This window comes from Lissotriton vulgaris, chromosome 4_1, assembly GCF_964263255.1.
Source record: "Lissotriton vulgaris chromosome 4_1, aLisVul1.2, whole genome shotgun sequence".
In the NCBI taxonomy this organism is placed as follows: Eukaryota; Metazoa; Chordata; class Amphibia; order Caudata; family Salamandridae; genus Lissotriton; species Lissotriton vulgaris.
In genome coordinates, this window is record NC_141691.1 from 763,872,214 (window position 1) to 763,894,637 (window position 22,424).

The 22,424-nt window shown below is 47.2% G+C and overlaps 1 protein-coding gene across 3 annotated transcripts in view; it reads right to left on the minus strand.

Annotated features, from left to right (window-relative positions):
• The window catches only part of LOC147722556 (serpin B10-like), a 206,064-nt gene extending 199,014 nt beyond the window's left edge, over positions 1–7,050 (minus strand). For all 3 annotated transcript variants that reach the window (XM_086965090.1, XM_086965091.1, XM_086965092.1), the window contains exon 1: positions 6,917–7,050. The gene's annotated coding sequence lies outside the window, so the exon portion shown is untranslated. The remainder of the gene's footprint in view (positions 1–6,916) is intronic.
• Positions 7,051–22,424: the final 15,374 nt, after the last annotated feature.

Below are 22,424 nucleotides of genomic sequence, written 5' to 3' on the forward strand. Positions count from 1 at the left end.
AGACAGATAGATAGATAGATAGATAGATAGATAGATAGATAGATAGATAGATAGATAGATAGATAGATAGATAGATAGATAGATAGATAGATAGATAGATAGATAGATAGATAGATAGATAGATAGATAGATAGATAGATAGATAGATAGATAGATAGATAGATAGATAGATAGATAGATAGATAGATAGATAGATAGAGTTAGACTTGGCATCTTTTGGTGTGTTTCCCCCAAGTTTTTGCTTTCTGCCCTACCGGTTTTGACTCTGTTTTGCTGGTATAACGATTCTGCGTGCTTTTCGCACTGCTGATCAGTGGTAAAGCGCTGGTGCTCCTTTGGTAAATTGTGTTATGATTGGATGTGTGACTTACTTGTCAGTCCCCAGTAAAGGGCACTGTGGGTGTCGGGGTTTGTGAGTCAACAGCTACTCGTGGGCCCGCAGCACGGATTGTGCCACCCACATACGTAGCCCCAAAAAGGTATATGTGAATGAAGTTTGGTATGCCTGAACTCAGCGTCTGGAGATGCAGCATTTAGCGAGGGTGCCCTTTTCATTCTGAGTTCATTGAAGCCACTTTTAGAAAGTGAGTATTATTTTGCTCAGTCATTCCGTGTGCCACTGCTGGAATGTGGATTGTCTGTCTGGTTTTTGGACCAAAGATGGCTAGGAAGCCGGGTGGCTCCTGATAGTCTAGGTAGGTCAGGAAAAGGCTAAGTAGACCTGGGTTACGATGGAGGGAAGAGGGAGAAAGAGGGAGGAGATGTCCTTGCACCTTAAATGGCCTGGTCTGCCTCTGACAAAACCGTTTGCACCTCCTGCCAGGAATTCACGCCAGAGAAGGCCCAACTGGTTCTGTCCGGACACCGACACCATCTGCCTGTAAGATCAACTGATTTTTGTGTACAAATACTGGGTCCCAGACCCCTGAACTTTAGAACACATCTGGAACAAGAATACTGCCAAGAAGTAGAGCCGGAGAAGCTGCGAAATGGAACAACTGATTTGCTGGGTGCTTTGCTGGGCTGACCTGCAGTGGCTACTTCTGTCTTGGGCAGTGAAAGGCCTGGACTGGACTTTCTGCAATCCAATCTGTGAGTCTCTCCAAGGGCTTGAGGTAGAGCTTGCTCCCTGTTCACGAAGTCTCAGGGACAACAAAGACTTCAAGCTCTTCTGCCCGCAGCACTGGGGACTGTGTGTTTTGTGCTGCAAACAGAGGATAAACAACTCAACGACATCTACGACGCCTCTGCTGACTCTGTGTCCTGAAAGGCAGCACCGCAATGCTGCACCGCTACCTTGGTCTCACCAACTATGCCTGTTGATGCCGCCACCGAGTTGCTGCTCGCACCACCACCTGTGGGCACCGCACTCCGCACCACCTCGCTTCAGGCTGAAGCTTTGGCACCGCAGAGAGCACCGCCGCAATGCCGCACCGCGACCCTGGGCTCACCGCCGACGCCTGTTGATGCCGCCATCGAGCCGCTGCTCGCACCCCAACCTGTGGGCACCGCACTCCCCACCGCCTTGCTTCACGAGGATGCCTTGGCCTGCCTGACGCCTCCACTTCCCGCCGAAATCGATGCCGCTGCTTGCACTGTGGTTCGAGGGCACCGCTCAAAAATCACACGTTGCACCGCCCTCATCCCGCACCGCAGCCTTGGCCTCCCGACGCTGGCACCATTGACTCCAGGTCGTCAGCCGACAACAGCGCTTCACCGTGTCCTGCTAGCACCGTGGCGAGTATCACCATCATCTCGCACCGTGACCCTGGTCTCACGACTATGCCATCTGACGTCGCCACCGAGCCACTGCTCGCACCGCGACCTGGGGCCACCGCACCACTGCACTTCACATCGCAAAACCCGACGCTTGCCAGCGCCAGCTCTCCTGATTCCACCAGAGAGGAGCTCAACCTGCAATGCGAGTGACTTCAAGGGCCTCCACCCCCTGCATTTCTCACAGGTACTGTTTTGAAGGTCTTCCTGACAACGAAGCTGGCCCGTGACCCCGCGACCAGCCAGAACTGTTGGATTTTGTTGTTCATGACGCTGTTTTAGCCCGGACGGAGCTATCCCCACAAGGAACCCTTTTTTATTAGCGTATTTTTGGAACTGTGAACTTTTAAGTATAGTAGTGTGGATTTTTATCGTTCTTGGTCTTGTCTTAATTATATTCTAAACTGGTGGGGTGTCCTTTTGTAGTGCGTACACTGTATTACTGTTGGTTATGTGCAAATGCTTAACACTCTGCCTCTAAGATAAGCCTGGCTGCTCGTGCCAAGCTTCCAAGGGGGTGAGCAGGGGTTATTTTAGAAGTGTAACTCCCTTATCCTGACTAGAGGGGTGGTTTCTGCCTCGCTTAGGCGCAAGTCTAATCTAGCCAGAAATACCGTTTCTAACAGATAGATAGATAGATAGATAGATAGATAGATAGATAGATAGATAGATAGATAGATAGATAGATAGATAGATAGATAGAAATAAACTTAGTAATATAATAGTTAAGAGACTATATAAGCAAGACATACGAGAGCCCTGAAAGTACACTAGAAAGCCATGCAAACACGATGTACGGACTGAATGGTTTACAAATATTCGGACATTCAAGAACATTGAAAGCAAACTAGGAAGCCATACCAGCAGGACTTACAGAATAAATTGGTTTACAACTTTAACTGTAGTCCTCAATTAAAGTACATACCAGCATGACATACAAGAGTGCAGGTAGAAATGCATTTCATTGCGCGCACACTACAAAAATTACAACTTCATGAAATGCAGTTTCAAACTGACACAATTTTATATGTTGTGAAATAGCAGAAGTCAGATACACAAAGACCATTCCAAAGGAATTTACACCACCATTAACAAGAGATAAGAACTGATAAAACTCTGAGTTTGTAGGATAAATATTTTAGGGATAAGTTAGAGATTTTACCCCAATTCACTAGAACTTGAAGAACATCTTTTACGTCCCACAGAGCGGTGTAATTTTGTGGAAGGGTGGTTTAAGACCCGCATATTTTGTATAATTTTTTTAGTTAGTAAGTTTTGTCCCACACACACTCCCTCTACAAGCCAGTGGCCTGCTGCAATCACAGACCTATAAACAATAACAGTTCTGTAAGACAGTCCTGATGTGAAAAGCTTAGATAAGTAGTTTAATACATGAACTAAATTAGTTGAAACTGGAATGTAATTCCGTTGAAGACACCAACGAACCCATTTCTTCCAAGCCAGTCTATATGCTTTCCCTGTGCCAGGTGCCCATGACTCTGATCAGAGTTTGACAGCATCTGCTGAAAGGCCTGCAATCTACCACTGTCTCCTGATATATTCCAGGCCATCAGTGTTAGAAGACCCTGCTCTACTAGAGGGTGTGGCTCTCCTCCTGGGCCTTTTAATATTCCATTGAGTGTTGGTATTAGAATCAGAAGGTCTATGCTCATTTCCAGTAGGATTGGAAACCATGCCTGCGATCTCCAGAGGGGGGTTATTTCTACTATCATTTCTTTGTTCTTGCAAGTGTGCAGTGACAAAAGAAGGGAAAGCATAAGGTGTGGGACCCTTCCAATTTTGAAGGAAGGCATCCACCCCCAATACTTGACATACATATACAAGATCAAATGGGGAAGCTGGAACTGTTGTTTTGATATCCCTGGAAATATAGCCAAAATCCCAAGAGCCAAGCTGAAAAGAGACTTCCTCTCCAATTTGTACCAAATCAGAGATAGTCAAGAGCTGGTAAAAACAAGCAGGGGCATAGCCCTAAGTTGGCAGGGTATGCTCAGACGTGAGTCCCTTGCTCACTTGGCCACTGGATTCAAGATAGCCTGGCTGATGAGGATTATGAATCCGAAACCAGTCCCAGGATGCTTGTTTCCGGTCTAGGGAAGACATGGCTTGGCAGTTCGGGCTGGACTGTTCCCATGAGGCACAGGGTCAGACTGATTTGCATATGGCCATGTCTGAACTGGGGTGGCTGAGTGAGCTAAAGAATGGTGATGGTTTAAACCCAGATCAGTTGACTGGGGGTGAGTGTTTGATTTGCTCAAACGCTCCTTCCATCATCCCCTTTTGTATCGCTTTGTTGCACTTATATAGACACCAGATAAAATGGCTGGAGACTTCTTCAGACACAATTGACAACTCTACCTCTAGAGTGGCATCGAGAGGAAAGCATGAGGAGTAACACGTGAAAAGCAGTGATGTGCCAACATAAATTAGATAAGAGATATAGACAAGAAATCAGCATGGGGCATAAGCATATTTGAAGACTTTGGGGCGTGAAATCGTGAGTATTTGACCTTCTTAAGTTATTTCAGAGAAGTACTGACACTGTGAAAATAAACAACGTAAACATGTAGTAGGGATAAGTTAGATAGTTTGCTGGGTGCCTGGCAAACCGAATCCCGGGAGGTAGGACCATTTTAACCTCTAAAGTCATTTATATTTACTATTTTCAATTCCATATCTCTGTACATTAACAATACCTGGCTGCCCCGGGCCACCAAAGGTGGCCACCTAAGAGGGCGGCCCCCCCTTAGTGCCACAGGATGGCACAGACCCAAAGGAGCGGTCTAGTGTTGGGGGGACCAGTTGGTCCCCAGTGAGGTGACTTCCGGGTTGCAAAATGGGAGGGGTCCGAGGGGGTACACGACCAAGGAGGCGAGGGTCAAGCACCCTCTTTGTTCCTGGTCGTCGTCCGGACCCCGATCGGGGGAATTCCCGTGTGCTGTTTGCCCTCCCAACCGCTTACCCTGCTTTCGGGCAATAAGTGGGGGGATTTGGGACTAATATTACTGTCTTTTGTGTTGCAGGTGGAGTTACAGTGCGATCCAATGCAGGAAGGTACAGAAGGGTACCCTCTACAGGAGCACCGGAAGGGTGCAAGAGCAAATTATCCCCAGGGAGATCCACGGTGGGATCCTGGAGGAGTGACGGCGCCCCGTTAGTCCTTCGGGGGGTTGTGGGCCTGAGCAACTGGGGGTTGCCTGCAACGCTCCGCCCCCCGGAGGGGGAGGGGCGTGAGTAAGGGGTGGACTGGAGGTCCGCCGGAGGGGAGGGGTTAGACCCTCGCCCAAAATTGACAACGCCCCCGCGGTTAACACCATGAGGGGTTATGACTCATCAGGTGGGCTGGTTGCGAGGGGCGTCTTGCTCTAGGATCTGCTGTAAGATAACCCAACATGTTGGCATAATGTACATGCTAATAAATCTGCAACAACTTTCTCCAACAAATCGTGGTGTGGTGTCTTTTATTTGGGAAAGTTGGATGAGGAGCGGTCTGGGGTATGGGCCGATATTGGCACTAAGTATATGTGTAGCATCAAGGTTGATGTAACTGGGGATACGTTTAGAAAAAGTATACTTCCCGATATATACTTACCTTCACAATAGTTTGGTCCTCGGTAGTCAGACTACAATATTTTGCCGCCCCTTTATTTACCACACATATCCAGGGGGTGCGAACTGTGGAGCACCCACAGCCGTTCCCTGAGATCTGACCCCACCCCCCACAAGCTGTTAAAGGATCTCCTGAAACTGAACTCTTTAGAATCACTTTCTGTTTAATTTGAGCAGGTGAGGGATGGTGATCAAAGACTATTAGGCAAGAGCACTCCATCCATTCTCAGTGGGCGCCAAGTTCCCCTCCCTCGTATTAGTATAAATGAGTCTAGTGCTCTGAACTAATAGAAAGGTAATACATGGCGCTTTCAAAATTGATTAGTAAATAAATGGAAAAATACATTCATCAAGCTCATGTTAGAGTTTCACAGATGGTTGTTAAGCGGGGCCACACCCACAAATGGCCATGTCCTAGAAAGACCCTATCTAACCACTTTGCAGCAGCCAATGAGATTTAAAAGAGAAACAAATGTGGTCTCAAAAGTGAGTTTTTGTGTGCAGGGCCGGACTGGTCAAACCACCAGGCATTTCCCCATTGGGCTGGAGCCCAAGGAGGCTGACTTTAAAAGCCCAGCTCCTGGTGCCTCTGTCACTTTCCCAACTCCCTTAGGTTAGTTATAGTAGGCATAGGAGGACTTCAGAGAGAGGGAGAAAGAGAGAGCGGGAGGAAGGAAGAGAGCGGGAGGGAAGTGGAAGCAAATCGAGAGGGAGAAGAGAGGAAAGAGCAGAAAGAGAGAGAATGGATGGGTGGAAAGAGAGAGACAGAGCGAGGAGAGGAAGGGAGCGGAACTGGTTTGAGCATTTTTATCAGAGCTGGTTTTGGTTCCCAAGTCCGACCCTGTTTGTATGTCTGCATTAAGTGCTCCTGTTACTACTATAATAGGAACACAGGGCACAAATTGCAGAGCTTTTTTTCTGAAAGTACTTGTGTCTTACTGCAGACGTACAGAGTTGTGCAACAACTTTTCAGAGAAATTGCAACAGTCCCTTACGGGCAGTGTCATTATTGTGCACATTTGTGCATACATACCATGCACAGAAAGCAATTTTTGTGCAATCGCGTAAAGCCTGTGATTCGGAATTTGGAGCAAATGCCCTTTACACCATTGGTGCACAATTTTAAACTCGTGGTAACACTCTGATTGAGGTCGTTGTGACATACTTTTCAATATTAAGTACGTAGCTCATGGGGAAAAAATAACGTTTGCCTCAGGGTCTGCTGAGCAAATATGCTTAATCTTTCGGACTTCCGGAATCTTACCAGTGGCGTAGTGCGTCATGGGTGGGCCTTAGTGCAAGGACGGAAATGGACCACCTAGTCACTGTTTGAACTATCACCTGGCCCATGAGAACTATGGGCCCCAAAGGAAGCTGCGCCCGGATCTTACAACATTCTTCAATCGTCTTTCCATAAACATGCAGCCTCTTCGGACCTGCCACCCCATTTTAACCCTTTAGGCCTAGCGCCTGCAAGTTAGCTATCAAAAGCAAACAGAAGTTAGTTTACCTGGCTCTTGTCGGCACTGAAGTCTGTCCGTGTCTGGAGGGGTTGCCTGCTCCTGTGGGGTGTGCTGCTTATAAATACCACTGGTGACATCCACTCCCTGTTTGTTCCTGACGAGCCTAGTTTTTTTTTTAAGGCGTGTACAAGTACCTGCTTCGGAATGTTGGTTTACACAATTTATAGAGATTTATCCGACACTATGCAGGTTTATGCATGAATCACAAATTACCTACCCTGTTCAACAGGCGCTTAATAGGGCCACATCCTTTTGCCCTCTGGCAATGTCTGTGTTTGCAACCTGAATACTTTCATTCCATTCGACAAACTCTGCTGCTCTGCACTCGTCTGCGAAAGAGTTTTGCCACTATCAAGGCAGTTTGTGGCGGTTAATGCCCTTTCAAATGGATCCCCGGTGGCCCTGACTGGGGATTCCGTGACAGACTCGGTGTTTCTTAGCAAGCAAGTATCCTGGGGCATTCCGCCTTCCTCTTTTGTTTTGTTCAAGCAGTCATTCATTTAATGTTACGTCATGGGGTACAGTCCTTTTCTCTCCTTCTGCCCCACCGCCCCGATGGTTTCCCCTTCTACCTGCGTTCCACCTTCCTGAGCTGCTCGCTACGTGACCATATAACGCAAGGATTCTTTTACGTCAGATTGGAGCAACTGTCAAAGACTCAAGTCCGGACGTTTGGTGGTATCGTGGGAATACATCAATAATCACTAATTTCACATCCCCGACTTTGTATATTGATGAAAAATAAGTTCAAGTCTCCAAAAATGAAGGCTTTTGGTAATCAAGTGCAACCAGCACATCCGCACACATTAGTCCCTGCTGCCTCCCCTAGTTGGGGCAGCCTCCCGCACTGGGTGTAATGTTGGCCATGGGTACCAAGCTGCCTACAGACAACTTGAACATCTGTCATTTTTGAATATCAGTGTCATCAATCTAGAGTATATGCACTGGTGCCACACGTGAAAAATAAATCTATAACCGGGAAGGTGAATGGCCACGTCACCTGCAGGGTGACATGAGAGGGAACACTTGTTTCAGTTTCAACTGAGTTAACCTACAGCCAAATTATTCGGTGAGTATACATTCTCACCTGAGGATTCCAGTTTATCTTGATCGTGTAACCAATGGGTCCGCTCTAGTTTGTGTATCACTATGGGAGTCTTGTTACTTTGAATCAAGTTACCTTGTTCTTCAGTTACCTTTATCAATTGTCTTTTATTCCACCATCCTTTACCTTGGAGGAAATCAACACAGTATTTGAAAATACTGATTCACCTTTTCGAACTTTGAATGGTTTCTTGAATAAGACCCAATACCCCACACCAATTTCAGAACATGCAGAAGAATTTCTTTTGTCAAACTTTTCTTTCATTTTTTTTTGTTTTGCTCTCACTACCTCTGTCACATTCTTACAATCCGAGTTAAGATGTGTAAACTCGCCATTATCCAACCAAGACGGTAGCATGGCAGAATTGGCCTTTCTACCTCTTAAAAGTTCAAATGGGGTGATACCGGTGGTACAGTGTGGTGAAGTATCATAATTCCACACTTTTTCTTGTAAAAACTTCCCTACATCCTGACCAGCGGCCAACACTGTCTGTATACCTTCCTTAAGTATGCTATTACCCCTTTCCACCAGCCCATTAGAGGCTGGGGAATACATAGCCACCTTCAAATGCTTAATGTCATGACTCCTCAAAAATGTACACATTTTATTCGAAACAAAGTGAGTTCCGTTATCAGTTACTAATGATCTAGGAGCACCTTCCATATCTACAGCTACAATCAAATATCTCGATGACGCAGCGAGAACATTGTAATGCCCTGAAAAATCCAATCCAACTATTTCCCAAGGTTACTCTGGAAACTCTGTGGGGTGTAAAGGTAACTTTGAAAGTTTCCAGTGTTTGTCTGATAGCAAACACTCTTCAAAGCCTTCCACTATACTTCTCACCTGGGCATCGATAGCAGGCCACCAGTAATGTTGTTTAATCCTCATGCAGGTTTTAGCCACCTCTAAATGCCCTTCATGAGCAAGGTTCTTCTTAAACAACCTGGGGGTATAAACTTATCTCCCCTTTACACCAAACCACCCTTCACTGAAATGTCATCTGCTACTAAAAAAACATTTCTTAGCTAACCACAGATACATTTTTTGTCTCCGGCCATTTAGTAGAAGCATATTCCGCAACCCTGGACAAAATAGCATCCTTAGAACATGCAACTTTCCAATCTGACTCAGAGATGACTGAATTGCAATTTTCCACTGCATCAAGTACTGCCACACACTCAACTTCACCTTCCTCCACATCCTCCTCATCATCATTTTCCATCAACATTCTCGACAGACAGTCCACTTGAAAATGTTTGCCCCCTTGAATATGTCTCATCTCAAAGTCATATTTTTGTAACTTTGAAATTAATCGAGTTAACCTTGAAGACATGGTGTTGTTTGACTGAACGAAATGAACAAAGAAGGGGGTTCCCCGAGGGTTGCTTAGTGATATGGCAGGAGATAGGGGGGAAAAAACCAATGAAAAGAAAAGGAGAGTACCCTGCCTCAAGATAAATAGGCCCTAGTTAGAGGGTCCAAAAGATATACATGAAGGGGTGATTAACCTAGAGCTTGACACTGAACATCACAATTAAATGGTCAAATTAAATAGGCTAAACAATTCATAATGAAAAATATATATTTTTATTATTTTTTGTTTTCTGATCACACAGATATAAAAAGTTTCTCATTATTTTAGTATGTCAATAGTGCATATATACCATAGATAAAACAGACAAATATATAAGGACAAAAGACATAGGGGAAGTTTGTCCCACCCAGTAACTGCCAAAATTTCACAAACACCATATCATTCACACTCATTCCCCACTCTAACTAAGCGAGTATCATACATCATTCATTCTATCATTCAGTTTTTCTGCTCCTTGCGAATACAGCACAACGATGGTTCCTGTGCTGAATATGTCAAGATGTTAATCCACCCCAGTATACTGCCCCTTGCCCTGACGAAGGTGCTGCCTTATTGGCTTGTCACCGAAACGCGCGTCGGCGTATGTCTCCAGAAATACAGTTACTGTCCACATTACACCAGGACCCGTAGTCAAAACCACCTATCTGGATTAACATCTTGACATATATCAGATGTATATCTTTTGGACCCTCTAACTAGGGCCTATTTATCTTGAGGCAGGGTACTCTCCTTTTCTTTTCAATGGTGTTGTTTGACACCTTGCAAAAAATAAAGTGAGGGACGTATGGTCAATAAAAGTCACAAATATGCGACCCCAGATATACATTTCAAACTTCTGGGCCACCCAAACACAGACCAGAGCCTCACACTCAATGTTGCTGTAATGTTTCTCAAAAGATTTGAGCGATCTAGAGGTAAACACCACCCTTTGTTCCTTGCCATTCACCTTTTGACTAAGGACCGCCCCCAGACCATTCATACTGGCATCAACTGTGATATTAGATGGACAATCATCATGAAAAGCATGCAAGGCTTGAGCTGAAATAATCAGATCTTTTACATTCGCAAATACCCCGTCAAGCTCCTGAGACCAAAGAAACTTTTGACCTTTTTTAGTAACACTCGCAAAGGCTCCACAATTTGGGCATAGTTATTGACAAATCTTGCATACTACTCTGCAAGACCCAGGAAAGAACGGACAGAATCTTTATCAGTAGGTGGTTTTGCCTCTTTGAGAGCCCTGACTGAAAATTTTGGTTTGAAGCCTTTGCAAGAAATTCTGTGACCCAGGTAATCCAATTCTTTCACATCCAACCTACATTTGTCAGCCCCTACAGTCATTCCATATTTATCAAGTGCTGTCAACACCTTTCTCAGCAATTGCACATGATCGTCTGAATTTTTTGAAAAGATTAGTATATCATCCAAGTATGTCTGGGCACCCTTCTTCCCTTTAAAAACCATGTCCATCAAACCCTGAAAGACACTAGCTGTGGATGCTAGACCGATGGGAAGTCTCAGGAACTTATAAGCACCTAAAGGTGTAATGAATGTCGTCAGTTCCTAAGACTCCCTAGCTAGTGGAATCTGCTGATACGCCGATTTTAAATCGATCATCAAAAACCACTGAGCTCCCCCCAAATTTTCAAGAAGCTCATGGATCTTAGGAAGATGGTGGAAGTCAATTTCGATGTTTTTATTCAGGCCCCTCAAATCCGCACAGAGTCTAATCTCCCCTGTCTTTTTGCGGGCAATCACAATGGGGGCCACCCACTGTGACCACTCGGTGGGCTGAATAATGCCTTGTGAACATAACCTTTCCAACATGGATTTTAATTCTTCTCTAGCACTCAAAGGGACTGGTCTCACCTCATGCGCCACTGCTTGCGCAGCAGGTAATAACTTTTTCTTGTGTTCAAACCCTTTTATACAACCAATTTGATAGTTGAACACAGGTTTAAAATCAGACTTCAAACTTTTTAAATCAATAACCAACTCATCCACACTGCCCACTAAGGACTCATTAACCCTCACAGGATTCACATCCCCTGGAACCAAATAAAGATCCAAATGTGCCAGATCCTTCCAGATCTTTCCAGCCCACGATGTTTTTGCCCTTAGTGGCCACATATACTTTGGTAGTAATTTTTGGTTCTAGAATTTCAACCTCAGATACAAAAAATCCCAACATATCAATATCCTTTTCACCAAAGGCCTTTCGGTTCACGTCTAAACTTGAAAGTGTAACTTTTTCACCCCAGTTCTCCAGAAAATACGAATCACGCAGAATTGTTATTGGGGCTCCTGAGTCGTCCATGACTCTTGTCTCTTTACCATCAATTAAAGCAACACATAAGAGGCCTTTAATCTCTAAAGGTTCATCCGTTCAATCCACTGTTAAAACTAAATAATCGAAAGACGCAACACAACCCTCCGTTTCAATGTCGATACTTTGAACTTTGAACCATTTTCATTTGACCTCTGCAAAATTTTTGAAAGTGACCAGTTGTTTTGCATATAGAACATCGTCTACCTAAAGCAGGACAGCCTGTAAAATTACCAAAGTGAATTTCGACCCACATCTGTACCAATAAGATTGGTTTTTCTTTTGTGTAAATTTAGTTAAGCTGTCTTTCGAACCCACAGCAAATAGACCTTCCTCATGAGCTTCCTCAGACTCAGAAACAAAATTAACTTTGTTTGTAGAACTGGATTGCATGACTTTAGTAGAGATGACAGAGCGTTCGAAACTTAAGGACATGTCTATCACCTCCGAAAGTGAAGGATTTTTGCAACTAAGAATCCTTTCCTTTATCTATTGTGATGTACAATTGAAGACAAACTCATCTCTGATAATGTCATCTGATAAAGGACCAAATCAGCAAGTAGTAGCTATCACTCTCAGAGCTGATACATACTCTTTCACTTTCTCTTCATTACCTTGTTTTCTTTTGTAAAACTTATGTCTTTCTAACATTATATTAGGAAGCTCGGAAAACTGTTTTTTAAGTCTTTCTATATCCTCCAAATAAATGTTCCAATGTCTGACACTCGATTGGCCAGTCGGAGGAGGAATCGGAGGTAAACTCAGAAAAATGCGTTGTACTGCTAAACCTAAATTGCCAAAAAGAAAAGCGAACTTGCGAGCAGGTGAGTATTCTGTGGCATCAATAGCCACTAAGTGGTTTTCAAACAAACCGAACCACTCTTGCCAGGGTAAACCTGGCTTACCTCGTTTAGCTAGAAATGGTGGTGGTTGTGTAAGCTGATAAATCTGTTGTTGTGTTGCCATAGCTATAATTATTTTTTTGTTGAAAATATTATAACACAAAACAACTTTTAAAACAAAACTTTTAAACTTGCTGTAATTTGTACACAACTTTTTAAACAAAACTTTTAAACTTGCTGCAATTTGTCAAATCTAGATGCTTAACTGTATTGTAGGTGTGCTCATCACTGATTATTTCCAATACGCTGATGATAAAAATAGAATAACAGTGTGCGCATCACTGTGATGCGCAATCTGTTGTTTAAAAAACAAAATCAATCGGAATTAAGGTGTGTGCAGCATGTGACATGTGATAAGCTTACTGCCGCCAGTAGCGCTAAGTTGCCCAAGTTAGGATGGCCTCTGTACGTCCTCCCGCTACGCGTATACGTAGATTTTCTGGCTCTTCAAACTGATGCACTCTGAGCCTGCACGTGCCTCTACGTAAGGCATTTGATCATAAGCGTGACGAGTGCACGCATGTATCAAGCCTTTCAAATCTCAGCACAGCACGAGGGTAACGCTCGCCCAATCTGGTAAACATAAATTAGATTGATCCTACCAGTTTTTAGTCCTCAATGAGACCGCTTCAAGGACTCTTGATTTGCGAGGAAAAGCTTCCGAGTCACAGGAAGCGAATGCTGTATAGGAATATGCGTGGATTCTTCTTCGAGTGTGGCTGAAGATATTCCTGAAGGTATCCCATTCTCGTCGCCAACATGTAGTAGTTAATAAATCAGATGAGAGGTTGTAGTCTTTCATCAATAAGTAGGTTTATTCTTATCATTTCTTCAGCCACGGCAAGGAGTGGCGTCCCTCGGAGGTCGGGTCAGCAACTGACATCAGCTGATCTAACATCCAAGAACGAACGCTTCCCGCACGAGAAGGAACATTAGGACATTCGAAATACATTACATAAAGCAACACATTAAATCTAGATACTAAACCACTACACCGGGGTAGTATTTTTTTTGTGGCTACCTGGCCTGGAAGCAAGCCACTGGAGTGCGAGATCTCACCTCCCCATGACCCCTGCCATGATGTCACTTCCGGGAGGACAGCAGGGTAATTTAGGTGGGCACCACACCCAGATATTCCTCTTTTGGTGACCAGCAGCAGATTAATTTAGGTCACGCCGCTTCTGGTCGTGTAGAGTCGCATCAGTGTTGTCACGGTGAGTCTGGGCACTACATGTCACCACAAAAACAAAGCATGGAAATTAGGCTCACGCAGTGGGCCACCTAAAAGGGCGGCCACCTTAGGGTCACTTAGGCACACCACCACCGCTCTAGTGGGTGGAGGGGACCCCTTGGTGGAGTCCCCAGCCCGGCATGCCGGCTGCATCCTTTCCGGCGTGCAGATGATAGGGGTGAGATATTTATACCTGCCTCAATCAATCAATCAATCAGAACATTTGTAAAGCGCACTACTTACCTGTGAGGGTCTCAAGGCGCTAGGGGGGAAGTTGCTACTGCTCGAATAGCCAGGTCTTGAGGAGTCTTCTGAAGGTTAGCAGGTCCTGGGTCTGCCATAGGAGGATGGGGAGGGTGTTCCGGGTATTGGCGGTGAGGTGGGAGAACGATCTGCCGCCAAATGTCGCTCTTCGGATGCGGGGGATGGTGGCGAGGAAGAGGTCGGCGGAGCGGAGCTGGGGTTTGTGGGTGTAGAAGCTGAGTCGCCTGTTGAGGTATGCTGGTCCAGTGTTGTGGAGTGCCTTGTGTGTGTGAGAGAGGAGCCTCCCGCCACCTGGCACCCTCTTTGGCACTGGACACGCCGTCTGCAGGTCATCTCCTGGTTCTGTGTCACATCGTGCTTTTGTCAGAGAAAGTCAGGGTTTTTGGCGGTGAGTCTGGGCCATTTGGGGCAGTTCCTCTCACCTCCTTACACGGTCTTTTGGAGCTAGATGCCCCTGCCCACGGGTGTTTCAATTCAGCGCTTAGTGTGTGCTGCGGTTCGTCCCGTGGGTTAGGGAGTCGGGTTGCTTGGGTGGGACATTGATCCAGCCGGTGAAACATTTGTCAGGCCTGGGGGGCTTAGACCATCCAGGGGCTTGACTGTTTTTGCAGAAGGGGGTGTCCGTGGGATTTGTATCACCGTCGCTCCGACCGCCTATACTAATAGGGTGATCTTGAGGGAAACCGCATGCACCCCCCAAGCTTTGTAGGTTGCCCAGCTGGCAGGATAAGCCCCCTCTACCATGACTTCGATACAGCTGCTGCACAGGGCTGTGAGTGGGCTGCGCAGTGGTGTGGGGAGTGGCCGCCATCTACCCGAGCTCCGTATGCTTTTGGGGCGGGCCAGATGGTCAAAGCGGCAAAGGCTGGGTACGATGTATCATGGATGTGGGTCGGGTCCCAGCACCAGCAGCTACAGGTTCAAGGGGGAATCCACACGGGCGTTGCTGCTCAGGGGCACATGTCGAGGGGTGGCACTGCTGTTAGCCCCCAGCATAGGTTTCTGACTGTAGCACAGATCCCTCGGGTGCAGTTGGGGCTCCCCATCTGTCTAGGTTCTCGGCAGCGCATGCACCAGCTACGCATGGCAGTGTGGGTGGATGGCATTTGGACATGGTTTACTTCCAATTTCAATTCAGACAAGTAGAGAAGTGTCTGAGATCCATACTGCGCTGCTGTGCTCGCATGAAATGCACCCACTCGCATGAAAACCAACCGCTGGTCAGATGCAAGGGTGCCGAGGGATAAATCCTTTTTCATTCATTTCACACCGAGCGGCCACTGGCAGTAAGCAGGATTTTGTTTTGTTTTTGGTGGGGCCTGACTGTGTTGCAGAAGGAGCCGTGGGCTCGGCACATCGCGCAATAACCACTCCACGCCATTAGTTTAGCATAAAAGGCCATTTATTAGGACAGGTATGACAACCAAATTCAACATAACCCCATAACAGTTAACAATCCCCCCCAACATCATGACTTCCAACCATCATCCACTCACGTACTCCAATACTCACTCCCAATTTACACCACAACCTCTTCACGTATACCATTCACTTCCCCTTCACTTTCAAACTCCTCCAGCATCTCCAGCCATCGCACTCCCGTCTACCATACCCCCCATCCTGCACCTGTAACCTCCTCCCCGGAAGGGTGATTCTGCCCATCATGGACTCCCTACCCCTCCCAAGTCCTGCCACCCAGGGAACCCCCGGAGGGCGGTTACCTGCCCCACCAATCGTTTTCCTTTCGTACTCAGTCCCTCCGACACCATATAGACTCATTCCACAACAAGCTGATAGTATCCCGCATCTCCATTAGGTAGTACGCATTTCTCATATACGAAAGGTGCACACCGTCATCCCGAAAGAGAAGGGGCTCCTCGAGCCGGAGCCCTACATGAGCAAGCACTTTTATTCCGTGGTCAGCACAAAAAAGTCTCATCGCCCTATTCAACTTCTACCTTGCCCTTTCAATGGCTGCAGGCTTAAGTGCCCACCTCCAGATCCGTCGTGGTACAAACTCAGTCCAAACAATACAGGCGCCAGCCAGATTGCTCCTCATTGCCTCCAAATCCCGCTGCATCAGATGTAACAAGGACACTCCCGACTGCTTGACCAAGTAATTTTTCCCCAGGTGAATAACAATCATGTCCGGGCAGCCCAGCTGAGACACCTTCTTTGTCAGTCATGGCAACAAAGCACACCATCGCATCCCGCTCTTACCCCACCACTGGACCTCATGATGACTACTCCGCAGTCCCAGGCTACGACCATAAACCTGTCTGTCCGCATACTTTGAGGCCCAATGTACAAAGGAGTGTTCAACAATCCAGGTAACCGTCTTGGCCCCCGGTCCCCCAACGCAACCTACGAAGAAAAAGAGATTAACACCACAGCAAAACAAATAACTGCCACAACAACTGCAGCAGCCCTGCCTCCCAACCCACTATCTCCCCTTCACGTGCGCACATAACGCTCGCAGCAGCGAGACCTCCTCCCATGACCAACCTAAGCCTGCCGCCGCCGTTGCTGCCCCAATACGAAACAAGTGCGTGCCAAAGCGCGCTGGATCCCCGCCAACCCGCCGCAAGGCCATCCGCAACACCGCCAACAACTGAAAGGATGTCAAACATTTCAGCGAAGCATGTACGAATATCTCCCTCACAGACCTCTGCACTCGGCCACCAAAACCTGTCCACTCATGAACCGGGCACACGTCCATACACCTACTCTCCCTCAGCCACACCCATTTTCCCCGGCCAGGTTGGTCCGTCTTATAACGCCCCAACCAGATGCCCAGCCGGGCCCCATCCACCCACACATCCTCAAACAGTCTTCCCAAGGCCCCACGCGTTCCCACCAATTCTGACACCCTAAACGCTCAAAAGAACATCCACACCATGCACAAATGAAACAAAGCCACTTCACTCTCGTCAGAACAACAATGCGGTAACTCTCCCAACACTCTCCCCAACAACCCAAACGTAATCGCCTCCCGAGGCAAATCCCCCCCCTTTCCACTTTCACACGTCCCCAACCTTTCAACATTCAGCTAAGCAGATCCACCCTAGCCGGATCAAAACCCAAGTGTACCATGCTGTAAAAGGAAATGCCAGACAGTTTGCCAGCTATCGTAGTCTGCGACAATCCACTGTCCATGCAATCCAAAACAAAACGCACCACTCCCTGTTCACAGGCATTCCTGGGCATCTTCCACTTACCCTTGCTCCAGCCCAAAAAGGCCCCAAACTCAGACCAAGCCAACATGTACGAATGCCTCGTGAATTCAGCTACAGACTTCTCCACCAAACCCACTACTCTAACTCCCCCCAGGCCCAGATACCCTCCGGCACCTTGGTCTTGCAAGCCTCCGCTCCCGGCGCCAGCCTCCTGAAACGCTGCCACTGCGAACGAGATAACGCATCCGCAATTTCATTAATTGCCCCAGGCACATGTTGCGCGTGGAACAGCACATTAAAGCGCAAGCAAAGCAGCATAAAACTTCGCAGCAAGCGCAACACTCGCAGATCTTTCGCTTTCTGATTGTTCACAAGGTCCACCATTGTCATGTTGTCCACGTGGAACAAAACCGACTGGTTCCGAAACTCAGGTCCCCACACCAGCAACGCCACCAACAAGGGGAAGAACTCAAGAAAAGCAATGCTACTGCCCTGCCGCAGCCAATGCGCTGGCCATTGCTCCGCACACCATCGCCCCTCCCAGAAGATCCCGAAACCTGCCGCCCCCACTGCGTCTGAATAAAGCTGAACTTGCCAGACCATCTTATCATGTGCAAAATCCAGGGACACACCATTGAATTCTTCCAAGAACACCAGCCACACCGCAAATCCGACCGGACTCCCAACGTGACCCTGAACCTGTGGTGAGGGAGTACCACCCCAGAAATGGCCATGCCGAGGCGCCTGCAAAAAGTCCTCCCTGCCGTCACCACCCGACAAGCAAAGTTCAGCAAACCCAGAAGGCGCTGCACAGACCTCAAATCAATCTTGCGAACTCCGAGCACCTGCGACAAAACCACCTACATCTCCGCCACCTTCTGCACCGGCAACCGTGCCTGCCAAGACACTCAATCCAGCTCAATGCCCAAGAAAGTCAAACAACAACAAGGTCCCGCCATCTTCTCTGGCGCCAACGGTACCCCAAACTACTGAGCCAACAACTGAAACTGTCCCAGAGCCACGCTGCACTCACCCGTCTGACCCTTCCCTACAAACAGAAAATCATCCAGGTAGTGTGACACCAGCCTGTGCCCACTCCTGTCCACAAAGTCCCACTGCAAAAAGGAACTGAAGGTTTCAAAAAGCGCACATGAAATCGCACAACCCATCGGCAGCACCCTGTCCACAAAAATGGACCCTTCAAACTGCATGTCAAACAAGGAAAAATCCGCCGGGTGAATGGGAAGGAGGCGAAAGGCCGACTTGATATCGCATTTGGCCAACTTCGCCCCCCTACCACAGTCCCTCACCAATCCAATGGCATCATCCACAGACGCATACAAAACCCTGGAATCTTCCTCCGCAATGAAGTCGTTCACCGAACTCCCTTCTGGCCAAGTAAATTGGTGAATCAGTCTGAACTCCCCTTGCTCCTTCTTAGGAACCACCCCCAACGGTGAGATGATAAGGTCCGACATTGGCCACGCGTCAAACGGGCCAGCAATCCTGCCTTCCAACACTTCCTTCTGCAATTTGCACGCCACCACCCCTGGTATTCCTTCACAGAACGCAAGTTGTCAGCCCAACGTCTCTCCAGAGGACCCTGATAACCAATCCGAAATCCCTCCACAAACCCCCAGTGCAGTTTCAGTGCAGCCTCTCTATCAGGGTACCGAGAGAGCCATGGACCCATGGCCTCCACCTTAACCGGATTAGGGGCCCGTTGGCCCAGCTTGTCCCCTGCCTTTAGTAATCTTCCACTGTTCTGAGGGGGTGGCAAGCGTAAGGCATTGAGTGACCGGGTGGCGTCCCCCACACTTGGAACACTCGTGCTTGAACTTACAGGGAAGGTGTGTGCAGAAACCCTTATTAAAGTTCCAACAAGCCCCAGTGCTCCCAGGTTTGTACTGTTGTCCGGCTGCTCCGGTCCAAGTTCCCTGACTCCCTGACCCCCCGGAAGCTCCCTGTCCACCCGCCCCACACTGGGCGGAACATGACTGAAACGGCCAGTAGGCGACCGGGAGACCACTGGCAGTATGCGTAGATGCTGCTGCCTGCGTAGAAGACATCCACTGCACCCAGAGCTCCTGATCAATGTCCCCCCATGGCTTATCTGGATTAACACTGATCCTCGCCCTAAACTCCTCGTCATAGCTGAGCCAGGCAAACCCCCCAAAGTGCATCTGCGCCTTCCTGATCACATCCATATACTTAAACAAAGCTATCACCCTGTCTGCATGCTTCTCACAATAGATACTTGCATAGATCAAAAACGCAGAAGTTCAGTTCTCCATAGTAACAGGCACCCTGGGCCGCCTGGTCAACTCCCATTCCTCTTCCTTCGAACCCTCTTTGGCCTGAATCTCCCTATGTAACAACTTGAAAACATCCACATATTTGTGCTTCCAAATCCTGGCCTTTGTCTTCTCTGTCAAGTGAGACCCGAGTGGCATCGCCAAACCCGTATAAGGCAACTTCTTCCACAATTTGTCCACACCGTCCTCCTTCCCACCCTAGTCATCTGTCTTGTCCGTCTGCGCGCCTTGCCCGCCACAACCTGCTTTTTACCCTCCTGCGCAAGGGGCCCCGTCCCACTTAAAATTAGGATTTTTCTCAATTTAGTAGTAGTAAAGTTAGGAGTCCTAACTTTACTACTACTAAATTGAGAAAAATCCTAATTTTAAGACTTTTGGTATTCACAGAAGGCATTTAGTAGTCCTAAAGTTAGTAGTCCTAACTTTAGTACTACTAAATTGAGAAAAATCGTAATTTTAGGACTTTCGGTATACACAGAAGGCATTTAGGAGTCTTAAAGTTAGGAGTCCTAACTTCTGTGAATACCGAAATGAGTAAGTTCATTCTGTGAATACCAAAAGTAGTAAGTGCATTCTGTGAATGCAAAAAGTAGTAAGTTCCTTCTGTGAATAGCAAAAGTAGTAAGTGCAATCTGTAAATACCAAAACAGTAGAAAGTTTAGGATTGAGTCTTAAGTTCATTCTGTGAATCGGGCCCTTAGAGCCTGGTTTACTAATGCCAGCGCCCCTTTTGATAATCAATATCTTTTTTTTCCAATCGGCAGAACTGATTACGAAGCTAGTTCCTTGGGGGGAGGATAACCATTGTGGCCACTGTCATAGTATTGGGTCTTTTTCAAAATGTTCCGAAGATATGACAATGTTAGAGTTGATAGGTACTCTAGATGAACTTTAGTTCGGGCTGAACTGTTCCCATGAGGCACATGGTCAAGACTGATTTGCATATAGCTGTGTCTGAACTGGAGTGGGGAAGTGAACTAAAGAACGATGATGGATTCAACCAAGATCTGTGACTGGGGGTGAGTGTCTGAAAAGTTTCAGCACACCATTCATCATCTCTTATGTTTGCTTTGTTTGCCCTAAGTTGGCAGGGTATGCCCAGACCTGGGTCCCTTGCTCACTTTGCCACTGGATTCATGGTAGCCTGGCTGATGAGGGCCGTTAGCCTGAAACCTGTCCCAGGATGCTTGTTTCCAGTCCAGGGAAGACATGCTTGGCAGTTTGGACTCTTCCCATGAGGCACAGGGTCAAGACTGATTTGCATATAGCGGTGTCTGAACTGGGTTAGTGAAGTGAGCTTAAGAACAATGGTGGATGGATTTGACCCAGATCTGTGACTGGAGGTGAGTGTCTGAAAAGATCTGTGACTGAGGGTGAGTGTTCAACCCAGATCTGTGACTGGGGGTGGGTGTCTGAAAAAATTCAGTGCTCCGTCTATCATCTCCTCGTGTTTACTCTAGATGAACTGCCATTCCCTGAGGTAATAGTGCTAAGGAGGCTTGCCATAATTATGCTGAGTCCAAATTCCTCCTCAACTGAAGACATTTTGTCAGGTAGAGCTCCAACCGATGAGGTGAGAAAAGACATGGTAGAAGAATTTGTAGTCTTGCTTGGGTTAGTGTGATCAGTTGCCAAAGGGGAACTTTTCTTTTTCCCCATGTTACATCTTTACTTCAGATAACTAGACTATAGATGAAAGAGAAGGGCCCAGACCAGCCTCCTCCAGATGCGGACAGGCTGGTGCAGATGGGCCCGCTCTTGGCCTGGACTTTGCCCTGGCACGTGCCCAAGCGCATCGCATGGGCTAAAGTAGGGGCTTCATGCTGCCCGCTCCTTGCTGATGCAGCATCCCTGCCTTCTTGCAGGCAGGCACTGTGTGTGACCGTGCTGTGATCTCCATGGCGCTTCCTTGCATTAGTCGATTCCTGGTGCGCTCTACCTGCATGTAGGTGTCCCAATGTTGATTGCCAACTGACACTGGGGGGCGACGAGAGCTGAACCTCTGGCTGCAAAACATTTTGGGTCGTACAACCACAGAGGCTCTTAATGTAATGAAATGAACACAAAGTACGAAAAGGTAGAGTCCCTCAATAAAGTTTACTGCCAAAAGTAACCTGTAAACAAATCAGGCACCATTAACCGCCTCAATCTCAACCGACATGAATTCTTGTGATGTCATCACCAGAGTAGTGGGACATCAACAGGATTCTATGTGAGTCTAATAGCAAGCCAAAAGTACAACATGTCCCCTTTCTTTCCACCAAAGAACTACACCAAAGGCAACACGCAGGAAAGGATACAAATAGACAGGAAACAAAGGTCGATGTAGAAACGAGACGGAGGCGCAGGTAAGGGTCCTTAAGTATTTATTTATGCAACAGCCCCTACACATAAGTGCAGTTGAGAACTTTGGCTACCAACTAATGACAAATCTGTTAGGGTGACAGGGGACAGAAGGAAGGGCAAGGTGGAATGTTGGGGCACCAATCAGGGGGCAGGGAGGACAAAGTGAGCTCAGGAGAGCCGTGGAATGCATGATGTCACGAGCCAGGGTTGGCTCGTGGAATTAACTGTGAATACAACAAATCTTCCTCTCTTGAATGTTTAACACAAAGCAGTTACTCACACACGAAATCATCTAGACGTTTAGGTTTGTTGATGGTTCTACCAAACCTTCCCCTGGGAACTTGATTTTCAGACATGGCTTCAGTGTCAGAATGTGGATCGCTGATGGTTCTACCAAACCTACTCCTGAGATTCCGATTGTCAGACACAACCTCTGAATCAGAATGTGAATG